The sequence below is a fragment of the Sander vitreus genome, chromosome 8 (assembly GCF_031162955.1).
Source record: "Sander vitreus isolate 19-12246 chromosome 8, sanVit1, whole genome shotgun sequence".
Classification (NCBI taxonomy): domain Eukaryota; kingdom Metazoa; phylum Chordata; class Actinopteri; order Perciformes; family Percidae; genus Sander; species Sander vitreus.
Genome location: NC_135862.1, coordinates 28,680,351 through 28,694,998, shown reverse-complemented (window position 1 = coordinate 28,694,998; position 14,648 = coordinate 28,680,351). Strand labels below are relative to the sequence as shown.

General features: G+C 40.6%; 1 protein-coding gene across 3 annotated transcripts in view; it reads left to right on the top strand.

The window, feature by feature from the left end:
- Positions 1-14,648, top strand: part of LOC144522555 (homeodomain-interacting protein kinase 3-like) — a 52,726-nt gene that overhangs the window by 9,963 nt on the left and 28,115 nt on the right. The window lies entirely within an intron of this gene.

Below are 14,648 nucleotides of genomic sequence, written 5' to 3'. Positions count from 1 at the left end.
TAGGTAGTATCATTGCCAGCAGTGTGGCTTTGATGCAAAAGTCAGTTTCTAAAGAAAACCCCAAGAGACCGTAAAATTGAGGACATTCTAAATGCACAGTCCAACACTAGACAACATAAGAATTCAAGTTGTATTTTCTGATGCTGGTAAAGGTGTGTTTAACAGCATTGGCACCTTGTAGAATAAAACGTGTCCATATTTTAAATGAAAATCAAATGAGAAACGCAAAATTGCCTAAAGCTAAAAAAAATTGCAGATTGGACCTTTTAACCATTAGCATATTGCATTGATGGGACATATGTCACTTACGTCACTTACTTGTGACTGATTATGAATACTAATAAAGGGTGTACATATGTCACACTCAGATGTTTCAATAGTTTCTGTATCAGAGTTGTCCATCTAAACGTGGAATTTTTAAAAACAATCAACCTGCTTACAAATAAAACTCACCTTATCTTGTTGGTGGTTTACAGAAGTGATGCATGGTTTTATACACTACACTTTTTCTGCCAAGATTTCAGGCTGTAATTTTTATTTAAAAGAGAGGTTTTTGGCATCAGGGTTAATTTTCAAGCAAGTTCACACAGAATTTGGTTTGGATTTGTGGTTTTGTACGGATGTAGCCATATATCTGTGGTGGTAGCATGTCCAGTAATTGTAGTGTTTGCGTTTTTTTAAGTGAATGCTTATTCAAGTTAGTCGGGATTTGTCCTGTCAAAAATGGTATTCTTCTATAGATTTTTATGAATATCCATTCCACATTTTGTCCATCAACCTTGTCCTTGGCCCTGAATGGACCTTGTTAGTCCACAGCAATGCAATCAGAAACTAGGCTTCTGCTATAATGGGACCTGGGTGTTTTTATTCACCTACAGCAAACAGGTGCAGCTTTTTGGCCTAGATCTTGCTTAGTCATCGGGATAACGTTTTGTACTTAAATGGACACAAACTTGACCTTGTTAATTTTATAAGCAGAACTCTGTAGATATAAGTCTCTCGCAGAAGCTCTTCAATGCTTGTCATGCACTAATGTGTTGTTGCCATGGTAGCATGACACAGCAGGGCCTGGTGAGGTGACTGTTCTGTCCTGCGGGGGCTGGTGACGTAAAACCAGCTTCCACAATGAAAACGGAGCACTGGGCTATGTGAATAATTCAGCTAAGCAGATCAGGTGGAAGGAAAGAATCCTATCATCATAGCATGCTTACAGATTTGGGTAGGTTGTGCTAGGCTTCCTTCATCTAGCTGTGATTTCTTTGTTGCAGAGGTGTTGTTTTACACTAGCACCTAGTCACATTGCAAAAGTACATGTTATACACATAGCCCTGGTCCTTCTCTCTGTGGTATAAACCAGTGGGTATAAAAAAAAGTGAAACTGATATTGTCCAGAGCAACAGTTTCCCATGAGGAAACACCATTTTCCAACCCCCTCTCTCTGTTCTTTCCTTTTAACAATCATTTAATTTTGTAAACAAATATTTTAGTTTTAGGGGAATTTTATGTTGGCGAGATAGTGTAAACATTTAGTATTAGGTCTGTTTTTTCCCCCTTTAATATAAGGTAAACTTACATTTCTCATAAATTGACATAGATAAACTGGTGAAGTTTTCTTTGGGTAATTAACTATGGTCTTGTGGCTTCTACTCATTAATTTATTGATCAATTCATTTTTTTGTTGCTTTCTTGCCTCCTTTACTCGTGCCTTGTGGCCAAGTCCTCTAACCATTTTTCCTGGAAACAGTCTTTTGCATAGAAGCACGGCTCGACATTAAGGCTTGTCCGCCTGTCCGGGACAAGTGGATTTTTTTGTAGGGCAAGTGGAAGAAATTGACTTGCCCCACTGGACAAGTTAAAACTCAAACAAATTAAAATCCCATGTTACTTCACGTTATGTGCCACTCATTACATCTATTTTGTCGATTTTATTTTACCGATTTGAAAGAAATACATTTTTTTTCCCCACAATCCATCGAACCAGCGTCCAACTCAGAATGCTTTGATTGGCCTATCAGAAGTCGGTCCAAGTAATAATCGCCCGCAGTTTAAACATACATTTTTACCTGCCTCAGAAAAACAGTGGTGGAGACTGGAGTGGAGAGTGATGTTTCTTCAGGCTCCGCAGCCCAGCCAAGTGCCAGGGAAAGCACCAAGAACATTTAGCCTTACAACAACAGCACCATACGAGTTAAAAAGGGAAAGAAAATTTGTGCAAGCATTAGCAGCATTTGTCAACATCAGTTAGATGTACGTAGTTAAATATCAGCTAATATTCAACTGTAAAGTAGCTACACCTTTTAAAGGATCCCTTGGTAAATCAGCCTCAGCCGGGTAGAAAGTGTTTCAACTGAATTTTATTAATGTTGATAGTGTTTGGATGCTTTCAGCAGTTTGTTCCAATTCTGCATTAGCAAAACACAAAAAACCCGGACAAGTGACTTTTGTGCATGGAAAAGTGAAATGTAAATGTACTAGGACTAGTGCCTCAAAAAGTTAATGTCAAGCCCCGCATAGAAGGATTATACTATTATATAGACTGCTTTTCAGTCATCGAAATCCCAAAATAAAATAAAGTATCAGTTTATTAGTCTTTAAGAGCAGGTGCATCAATGGAGACTTTTAATTGTGTTGCTGTCCTTTAACAAGAAAGGACTGTGTGCGAGCATTTAAAAAATGTAATAGAAAGTAAACACATGCCACTTGTGTTTAGTATTCTATTGGTTTATTTCAGGGGATCTTTGCTTCCAATCTGTATTGCTCTGTTTTGCTCCACATGCATGTTCTCATGTGTAATTTGATCTGCTGTCCCACACCATTAGTAATGCAGTGGGATGTGTTTCATTTGTGATCATCATGGATTAGTTTTTTCCGCGGATTAACTGTGGGTTATATGGCTGATTGATTTATTGCCAAAATTATAATCATGTTTATTTAGAGCAATATTGAGATCACGTTTATTTACCACGATTATTTGATTTTAGGGACATTTCTTTTTTATTTTGTGATTCAGATATTCTTTTTTTTCTTCAATACTGTATAATAATAGTGTAAAATATTATATATTACTGTGACTTGTCAGCCCACTAACTAGTTGCTATAACTACCAATATTAGCTACTCTGTTGCAACAATGTCAAACTGAAAAATAAAATGTGCATGCAGGCTGAAATTCTGAAATGTTCTGTGATGATTTAGCCACTATCTAAACTAATTTATACAGTGAGTGTAAACTTTAACTGAAACACTGCTGCGCTACGCCGTCTATCAGCCAAGAACAGAGAAACGTCTGGCTGAGTCCAGTTATAACCAAGCAGTCTAATGTGTGCAGAGACAGAGTAAAGTGTGCAGCACAGGTTTGTGTTGTTATACTGTAGCAGCCTGGTGTCGTTATCAGGCGATTTAACAGTGAACGACGGTGAGTGATGCCACTGCTGGTGTGGCACTGACGCCGAGTTCTTCCTGAGTCATGCTGTTAGTTTAAGAAGCGCTTGATTTGATATCCAGCTGAGTTTTCTATGAGTGGAGCACACATTTTAAATCTCAATAGATAGTTAATCATGTTCATTTAATTGTGGGAAGCTAAAATCGTGATCGCAATTAATATTCGATTAATTGTGTGGCCCTACTGGGTTCACATGTCCTGTAACGTCTCTACATGTTTAACACACTTGAGCCTCATTTCCACAAAATGGTTTGCCTCCACTCAACTCTCTTTTGGTACCAGGTGCTTTTCTCTATTTTGTTTAGCACTGCGGATCGTACCTCTTCAGTGTAGGCAGGATTCTCAGCTGATCGCCATAGCACAGCATGAATCTGCATCTTCAATGCAACGCTCATGATTATTTTGCATTGCCAGTGTATAGTTTGTCCACCTATGCTATTCAGTTTATTTTTTATTTCGCTCTTTGTGAATTGTGTATCTAGTGTGAATTCACATTATCATTTTCTTGATATTATTTTCCTTTGATAAAGTGGTTAAATGTATTTAAACTGCCCTTTGTCCTTTTTAAGGTCAGTCTTTATGTCCACACAAAGTTTTTTTGTGGTCCGACCTCCTTGTCTTCACTTTGTTTATCGTAGCACTTAAAACTAGGAACACCACAATCAGTTTCTCAGTCCCCACTTTGCAGGACTGTTCTGTAAATGTTTGAGGCAGTCTCCTTCAAGGCTCTTTTTGGTTACATAACTGGACTTCCTCTTGAAGGAGCAATAGGAAATGGCAAAGTGTAATTTTCTCCTTCAGGCCAAGGAGGGCAGTGTAAAGAAGGACTTGTTATTTATGTTCACGGTAACGGGGATCAGCCAATCAGCACCTTTTTGTTTTGGGTCACAGAGAAGACACCTGTATGCGCTGGCTGATAAGTTTCGTTTTTAAGTTCGTAATGAGAGTGTTTACAATGGTTGTGTATTAGAGAATTATGTTTGGGTTGCTGTTACTGAGATCCCAGCAGTAAGAAGCCTGTTTGATTTAGCTGATGTGTGTTATTTGGTATATTATTTGGTTATTTTGATATAAGCAGCTATAGCTACGTAAAGTGAAAGTTATACTAATTACCATTTATTAGCCTTACTAATTGCATCCTGTCAGCACTGTCGTTTTTACTTGTATGCTGATATTTCCCTTTTTATTTGTTTATTGTAGAACCACACACACACACTCACAAAGACACAGACAATCATATATTGGCTGCCAATAAATCTATTGAAGAGCATCAGAGCATTCCACTGCATTCTTACCGATGCAACACAGTGGTCACCTATTCCCAACCAGCTACAGTTACAGTTCTAGTTATCAAGTCTAGGGGCTGTGCTGTAAATGTGATGGACATGACCTGATGTGTGCATGTATATATGTATTTACACACATGCATACATGCACACACAGGCCGCATTTCCACCTAGTATTAAAGTCTGATCTTGATGTGATCAGTGGACAGCTCTCACTACGCATGTTCCCACCTGGCAGTAGAATGTCTCTCCAAGCCAAATTCAGTAACATTTTATGTATAATGTCAAATCGCAACAGAAGTCATCTCAAGACACTTTACAAATAGAGTAGGTCTAGACCACACTATACAGTAATTTACAGAGATCCAACAATTCCCCCCAAGGGCAAGCATTTGGTGCGACAGCGGCAAGGGAAAACTTTCTTTAAAAGGCAGGCAGAAACCTCAGGCAGACCTTGGGTCTTGGTGGGTGGCCTTGTGCCTCGACCGGTTGGGGGGGGGTCAGATATACAGATATATGACTCATATAATTATAGCAGTGGGTAAAATGGAATGACATGATGAGCAATGGCAATTATAGTAACCGTAAAAATAATAGAAGTACTGTATGGCTAGTAATAATAGTAGTAGCAGTGCAGGGTGTCATCGTCAGTATGAGAATAACATCCAAAACACACAATTCATTCTCAGTGGTTTCAGTACGTAGTTCCGCTCACAGTTGAGTAGGCGGTCCTTAATTTGGCCTAGGTCACATACACTTGCACAGTGCTAAAATAATGTTGTCACATGTGGCCTAAACCAACTCCCAGTGGGGTCTGAGTGATTGAATCTTAATCCGTTCTCAATGCCTCCTGGGTGCATTCCCACCTGAGCTGTCCACTTGTGATCAGATCACTCAAGACGGATTTTAAAACCAGGTGAAAACGGGGCCATAGAAACACACATGCTCACAGTTATTCACACATAATGTTGAGCAATGGCTCCATTTATCACCCTGTAATACTGTTACATTATGATCTTGCGTCCGGTTGTTGCTTGGCAACAGTCATTTCCCCTGTGGTCGTCACAGCAGTGGTTACTATTTGCAGCACTGTTGCTGTTGGTCCAGGCCAATAGCCCATTGTTTTCATACACTACTGCTGCAAGATTACTAGTCCCATTTGAATTGTGTAAGTACCAAAGTCTGTTCGTTGAAAGAGATTTAGTTCTTTGTTGCAGTAACACTGCATGTACGTCATTGGTGTAACGTTCACTTTGTGATCCCTGAATAATTGTTGATGAGACTGTCATTTCTTGCATAGAGACAGTTATGTGCCATGCTTTGTGGTATTCTTAAGCTTAACTGAATGCAGTTGCCTTTTAAATATAATTTAATGGAATAGGGTCTATATTTTTTAATTAGGTGGAATAGGGTCATACAAAATGTAAAACCTACCCTATAATGGTGAGAGCTTTCAAAATTAGGCAAAGATCCTTAATCATGACCTATTTATACATACTTATGCTACTTCGAAAGTAAATAAATGAGGTCCAATCTGCCTTCTCTGCCAATAGAAAGCACCATCTATAGATGGGGGAAAAAGACCGTGATTTGTTCATTAAACATGTTTTCATTCAAATCACAAGGTTTCAAGTCAGTCACAAGATAAATATTACAAATATTTCTTTTCATGAATGCCACCCAAAACAGAACTTTTGTCACTATCTTGCTTAAAATGTAAACTGAAATACCCCCAACAAATAGGATCACCAATCTAATGCCATTCAACAGCCCCTGCATTCAATTCTTACCATGTTCAGTTTTTGTTGATACTGTGCTTTGTTACAATGGTCATCACTAATTATCTAGCACATCATTCTGTAAATGATTTTCACCCAGTACCACCCTGGAATGTGTCTGCTGTTGGATTAAGACTTGATAGTGATGGATTTGATGTAGTGCTTTTGAAATAGGTTTGACTTATGTGTGACCAACAGTCAACTCTCCCTCTCATCCACAGGCGCTATATTTTAAGCATGTGGCTGGCACTGAGCTAAGGTGCATTGTTTTGACTGGACCTGAATGCTCTGCTGTGAAGCTAGGGTTAGGGTTAGCTAATGTGGTCTTAGATTTACCGTCCAGAGTCAGGCTGTCCAGTTCTTTGAACTGTTTAGTCAGGTTAGCCTCCTTCTCTGGCATCTCCACATAGCTAGGGGAACAGTAGGTTGACTGCCTCCCCTCTCCCAAACCCACACCCATGGGAGTAATTTATAACCCTGTTTTCACCTGGTTTTAATATCCATCCTGAGTGATATGTTCACAAGTGGACAGCTCTTAGTGCAGGTGTGAATGCATCCAGGTCGCATTGAGGACGCATTAAGATCTGATTACTCAGATCACATTTGGAGGTAGTCTGGGTCACATGTGGCCATGTGACCCAGACATGTGGGGGGGGGGCTTTTCCCTTTTTTTTGATTTTTTGATAGTGACAGTGGATAGACAGGAAAGCTGGGAAAGAGATGGGGGATGACACGCAGCAAAGGGCCGCAGGTCGGACTCGAACCCGGGCAGCTGCAAAGGACTCGGCCTGCATGGGACGCACACTCTTACTGGGTGAGCTAGAGGCCGCCCCCTGGCCACATTCTTTAGCAGTGTGCGCGCGAATATGTCCTCGGCCACATTAAGGAACACCTTTCAACTGTAAACAGATCTACGTACTCTCATGTCACAGAAACCACTGAGAGTAAATCATGTGTTTTGGATGTTATTAAACTGTCAGTGATGTGTCATCGTTGATGATCCGGTGCTGCCTGCTCTTATATCCACTGACTTTCTGGATCTCTGTGCACCAGCCCATAGGAACAGAAGGGATATGTCCCTACCACTTTTTTGATTACCTAAAGTATTCCGCACCACTAATTTGATATTCATTGCATATGTGCCTCCAGTTATTTTGACTCGTAGACATGTAGCTTTGTGTCGCTGCATGCGCTTTCCACCGAAAAGCGTGGGTAAGCGAGTGAGCTGCACGTTATCGGAAGTGATCAAGTTAACATTTGTGTAGTCAATAAGCCACACAATGGTGAGATTTATGCCTGGTCATCAAGTGTTTTCAGTTAGTTTTGGTTGTCCTCCTTCGTGATTTATTTGCATAAATAAAAATGTTCCCGAAACAGTTTTTGATTCAACTCTGGAATGTTGACATGGACATAGCAGAGTTATATTTTTAGTGCTGGCTCAAATGGGTCTGGGTGTGCTATCATGCTGATTTGAGTTCTAAATGTCTAGAACGATGACCAATCAGATTGCCTTGTACTGTGTCTACTTGTTGTATAATTTTGTTAATCATTAATGTGAATAGGTGCCACATGCCCATTTAAAGTTACTTCCTTAAACAAAAGAGGAAGGGCGAGTAAATCATGCCTATACGTGTTGACTTAGCATGGATAACAATATTATTTGAAAGAATGCCTTAGAGCATCACTGCCTTATATTCCATTATTATTGTCACATGCCGCCTCAATTTTGTGTTTCCCTTTACATACAGTACATAAACATATTTTCACCAAAAATTGGTAAATAAAAATGTACCAGAATGCAGGAAATTAGTTCTCTATGCAGAAAAGAAACCCAATGTGGAGTCGTAGTAGATATTTTAGATCCAGAGTCACCCCTGAATTAATATGGTTGACAGGGTTTTGCGAAACATTTTTTGTTCTCTCTTTTTGAGCTTAACCCATCCAACAAAAGCTGCGGAGCCGCTAGCCTTGCCAGGAATGGGCAGGGCTTAATTTGAGCCGGAATACACCAGAACATGTTCCGGCACCTCCGACGTTGGATTCGGAACCTTTTTTATTGCACCTCCCGTGTCACTATGAAAAATTAATCGCCTATGAAAAAAATAAACTACTGTTTGTGTAGTGTTCAATGTTGTTATCTGTCTTGTTAGTCTTTATTCCCCATTGAAGTTCCACAAAAATCTTGTGTTTATATTTTTGATGCGTTTTGAGGTGAATTTTCAGGGAAAGACAGAGGGGGGGGAGAGGGACGTAACCTGATTTGTTCAGGTCCTATCCCCTGACCAATCGGCTATCCTAACCCTTAACCACTCGAGGTCAATGCCTAACCCCAACCAATCGAGCTGCTATTGAAGGGCGGGTCTTGGCGTTGCCATGATAGGATTTGTATTCTTTTTGCGGGAAGGGAGGAACCAAAGCCCGTCTACGAAAAGCCGTTCCACTCCCTATTCAGCCCCTTTGTACACATTGTACCTACTTTGGTTGCAGTTCCACCAGAGTTCCACTGGGGGTGATCACGGTCCAGTGCAAAATGAATGGGACCCTATGGAGCTAGACGGCTAAATTTGTCTCTTTCGCCTGATTGTCGTTGAGAAATCTCAGATTTGATTGTAGTTTTTGCAAGTTCAACATGGATTATAGGTCAAAAGTTGAATGAACGAGTACTTATGTCCTTTGTCGTTGTCGTTGTTGCCCATAACACGCTAGCATTCTGCTAATGAATGCTGATTGGTCAGTGAAGGACTGATTACGACCAGAGATCCCACTTGACGGCATCCGAAGCAGAGCCAGAATGTCAGAGTGAATATTTCGGCGTGGTCTTTAAAACATTAGCAAACCTCTTTCTAGCACGTGTATTAACACGGAGAGGCTAACCTGTCAGCTGTGTTGTCGATGCCTCGAGAGAAAAAAGAGCTTGCCGTAAAGCTGATCTCTGGCCGTATATGTGTATGACGTCATTGACATTTTAAAAGGCTTTTTAGAACAAAAAAGCGACTTTAAAAAAAATCTAACACCCAGCAGTGTGCATTTTCTTATCCTCCCCTTTCGAATGCAACATTCAAATTACTAGACAAAAAATTATATCCTGAGAAAAGTGGATTTTTGAGGGGATTCATAGAGTCCCATTCATTCTGCACTGGCCTGTGAGCGCCCCCTATATGGGTGGAACTGCAACCAGTTCAGAAGCCGGAAGTAACGAGAGAGTGGAACTTCTTCCCATATTAGAAATTCTTTGGGAGGAACTTCAAGTGACACATGCAGCGCTTGTGCTGTTAGCCTCGTTTCCTCAGGGGAAAAATGGCAAAAAGACAACAAAGTTTGCTTAACTTTTACAAATACGCTGGCCATTCTAATCCAAAACAAGCAAAAATCGTTTCTGCTGATCAAGAATGTGGAGACCATGGTGGACACAGCAGTAGTACGCCTACCATCAATGCTGCTAATGCACCTGTCGTTAGCGGAGATGATGATGACCCACATGGGGGAGAAGATGACAACGAGACGGCTGATGGGCACTTTCAATCTGCAAGAGATAGCGATGGCGACGAAGCAGGTACAACAGACACTCAAACTGGGCTAATCTGGACCAACGCTCAGTTTACAGAGAAAAAAAAAGTTATCCCTGGCTTACAATGGACAAAACTGGACTGGGCTGTGCCATTTGTAAAAAAAGTGGGATCACTGGGTCCGGAAAAAACTGCAGGTATGAAACTGGCAAAAGAATGGATCTCGGCCTCAGTGACATCATCTACGCCCGATTTGAGAAAAAAGCAAAGAGCCTTAAGGAAAAAGGTTTTTGAGCATGGGAGTACTAAAGCACATGTAATGGCATCCAATATTTGTGATAAAACAGACGAAAATATATTGGTAAATGCAGTAACCAATATCCAAAGCGACCAGGTGCAAACGACTGCCAGAATTTTTCGCACCGCTTACAAGGAGGCCAAGCGTCACAGGCCAGCTCACGGATTTGAACATGAAACAGACTGTCAGGAAATGAATGGTGTGGATATGGGGAGGATTCTCCACTCTAACGTGGCATGTTCTCATATACAACAGCATATTGCAACTGACATGAAAAGAAAACTTTTTGAGAGGATTGTCACTTGTGCTCCAAAAATCGGTCTCATGCTGGATGAGGCCACAGGCTTGAATAAAAAGAGCGCATTAATCGTGTATTTACGAATGCAGTTGCCAGAAATGGAATCGCCCGACAACATATTCTTTGATCTTGTGGAGTTAGATGATTTTGGCGCAGAAGGCATTGTCGGCAAACTGTTGGATGCCTTAGATCACGCCAACTTAGACGAGGCCTTCCTCTCAAAAACACTTGTCGGTCTCACATGTGATGGTGCGTCAGTGATGCTCGGACGTAAGAGTGGGGTGGCAACTCGACTTAAAACCCGCTTCCCAAACATCAGGGTGTGGCACTGCTCTGCGCATCGACTTGAGCTTGCAGTTGGTGATGTGATGAAAGAAATGGGGGCTATAAATCATTTCAAAATCCTCATGGATAAACTTTACGCACTGTACAGCACATCAAACAAAAACTGAGTGGAGCTCAAAGAGTGTGCTGACGGTTTGAACATTCAGTTGTGTAAAATTGGCCGGGTGTTAGACAACAGATGGGTGGCATCTAGTCTCAGAACAGTCAAAGCTGTGTGGAGAAGTTATCCTGCCCTCCACGGACATTTTACGCACGCAGCGGAGGATTCTGCTCGCAAGAGCGCAACTCGGGAAAGCTACAATGGCTTGGCAAAGCGCCTTTCATCCCATGCCTTTGTTTGCAATTTAGGATTCATGTATGACGCACTGCAAGAACTGTCAGAGCTGTCTCAAAAACGAGAATGCAATATCATAATGGCGCATAAAGCCATTTGCTTACCCGGTTCAACCCCTTTCCTATACGTGAGGTCATGGATTGCAAAAGGACATAGATCTGCTCTGAACACGAGGTGTAGAGAAAGAAGCAGGGGAACAGAGGCCGGGGGCTCTATCGATGCTGTATGGGCCGTTTTGGACAAATAGGCTAATGATGGTAGGAAGAAATCACAATTATTCTATGATGTGCTTGTGTAGATTATTAATTATTGGGTGTTCATCATTGCAATATACATATATATCCTACCATATATGGTTTCATTTCTATGTGTATATTTAAGTCCCACAAGAAGCCTGTTGCTGTTTACATGGTCACATGATGTTTGTCTCATCCAGTGTTTTTTTTTTAGTTAATTTAATAGTCCGATGGATAATTGCTGCTTGTTAAAAAACGATTGTTGCAGTATATATTTTTTTACATGTTGCACCGATGCAGTGCATGTTCTGAAATAAAAATAAACATTGCCCTGATGTAAACACAGCGTTGTTTAGTTTTTTTTAGTCAGAGAAGCTACGTAGGCAGTGTATTTTTTTTTTGTTCCGTTACCTCCAACCCCCGTTTTGAGTCGCCGGATCCACCACCCCCCCCTGCGCTCCGGGACCTCCCACTTTACAAATTAAGCACGGGGAATGGGTATCGTTAGGGTTTTATCGATGCCAGTTAGGGTTGGGTGGTATCCAAATTTTGATACCGCCAAACCTCCTCCCTATTTTACCGCGGTATATGGTATTACTGTGACTAATTAACAATTATGACGTAAGGCTCAGACAGCGTCACCAAACTGTTGGCTTGTGCACCGTTCAGAAACTGAATACCAAACACTAATACTGAAACAATAATAACATAACAACAACTTACAAAAAACTATTTCTCCTCCACACTGTCGCGTGATGACAACCACACATAATTACATAAATTATTTTTTGTGGAGTGCAAGCGGGGCAGACGTGTGCTGGGGGGGCAGCAGCGCGTTCGGATGTTCACTAGTCTGCCCCGGTCTCGAAAGTTGACTGCGAGTCAACTTTTGCAGAGCAGTAGCAGAGTTTTACAGGAAAAACTGCCTGTAAAAATTAGGGCTGCAGCTATCGATTATTTTAGTAATTGAGTATTCTACCGATTATTCCATCGATTAATCGAGTAATTGGGTAAGAAATACTTTTGTTTTATTGAAGAGCAATAAAATACAATAGTTTGGTTTAATTTTCAGAAAAAGCTAGGTTTGTATTGCCTACATTGCTTACAATATAATCTCTCAAAAAACTAAACATATTAAGTGCATTTAAGTGCTATATTACATTGTTTTTAAAGAAAACATTTTCTGAAATGCAATAAACACCTCAAACTAAGGCATACATACATAAACATTACCTTAAGTTATGCAACTTAACTTTCAGAACTACAAGTTTCAACTTGAGACTGATATGTGTATAGGCCTATATGTAAATATTAGTTATACTCAACCTATTTTCATTTATATATTTGATTACAATGCTACACAGCTCTGTTACACTTATGCTAGTAGATCATTGATCAGCTGTTTCTCCATGAAGAGATAAGTAAGTAAGTAAGTAAGTAAGGTAAGCTAGTTCGATTTTGCAGTAGACACACTGTACAGAGTCTTCATTTTAATTACGTTTGAACGGATTCCAAACTTTGGACACTTTCTGTCGTTTTCTCCAGCCTGTGTCTTCTCTTAGCCCCTTATGCTCTTTCTTCATTTTGTAATCAGTCTTCATGGCATGTGTCGACAGCAGTGTCAGCCCGGTGTGCGACAGTAATAATCCTCCATGCGGAAACACCGTTAGCGATAAAACATTGGTGACATTAATTAAACGAAGCTTCGAGGCAAATCATTTCTATTACATTTCTACCAATTTAATTTAACAGATTCAACAATATATTCATGCTTTTTTCCACACTTTGTTTTTCTGGATTATGGTACTCATGTTAAGTATTATTGTCCTACCGGTATTTTAGTCAATGCGGCTGTATCTGTTACTCAGCCAAGTGTAGTTTGTAGTAACGTACAGGTGCCAATAGATGGCAGTAGCTACATTGGATGTACGGGTCTTATTTAGTGCTAGCAGAGAATGGCGGGCTCTGGTGCCCAACAAAACGAAAAGAGTTTTAAAGTATGCGGAGGAAAACTTGGGTGAAAAAGCTGCGAGACATTTCGACATTGACCCCAGGAGAATCCAATACTGGAAGAAACAGAAGGATGAGCTGACAAGATTAGCCGACAAGAGTAGAGCATGGGTAGCTGGAGGTGGGAGGAAAAACGTTAGCCTGGAGCTAGAAACAAATAGCTACCGTCTGTAATGTTAATCAGATACTGGTGTGCTGCTGCAAACCAGCAATGTGTTTTACAAAACTACTGTATGCTCTTATTGTAATCTACCAGCAATACCGTAGTACCTGTATTTGAAATAAATACCCGGTACATTTACAGGGTTGAAACTGACACAATGCTGGTGCTTGATTAATTCTGAATGTTTCTTAAAAAATGAATGATCTCTGTCCACTGGAACGCTATGGCTTTTAATTTAAAACAGTTTATTTAAAACAATTATACTTATCAAACAGATTAGAATTAGAAATAAAGGCCTGCTTCTAACAAAAGCCTGGTACCTTCTGCAGTTCAGCTAAATAAAGGTCCCGGTTTTTATTTGAGGAATTACGGTAGTCAGAAATCGATACAAGAGTAATCTCCATGTCCAGCTGCTACAATAAATATGCAGAGGTTCACAGCTATAGACCACTGCTTAACATTAACTGTCGTCTCTCACACACACACACACACACACAAACACAGGCAATCTGAACGCAGCCTTAAAGCTGGAACACACCAGGCGCTCTCCGATAGAAAGAGACAGGATGAGTGGGGAAAACTGTGGTAATTGTAATGTGTGTGTCTGTGTGTGCGGACGCTACGTGCCCGGTGTGAACAGACAGATGGATAACATGGGCGCCAAAATAGCTGCTATACTAACGTTCCCGGTGTGTTCCAGCTGTTATACTCACCGTCACACGCTCTCTCTCTTTTTCTCTCTCACTGGCTTGCATTATACACACATATGCACTGAGTTATTCCTCAAAGAAGTTTGCTACTTGTGTAGCCTAACACATTTTAGTTTAAAAATCATTCCCAAATGCTTAGACACGATGGGCGCCCGGCGGAGTTACAAAAACTGATAGCAGGATTGTTTGTTCAGGAGCTTATTGATACTACGGTACTGACCAGTAGTATCAGTAGACATGTTG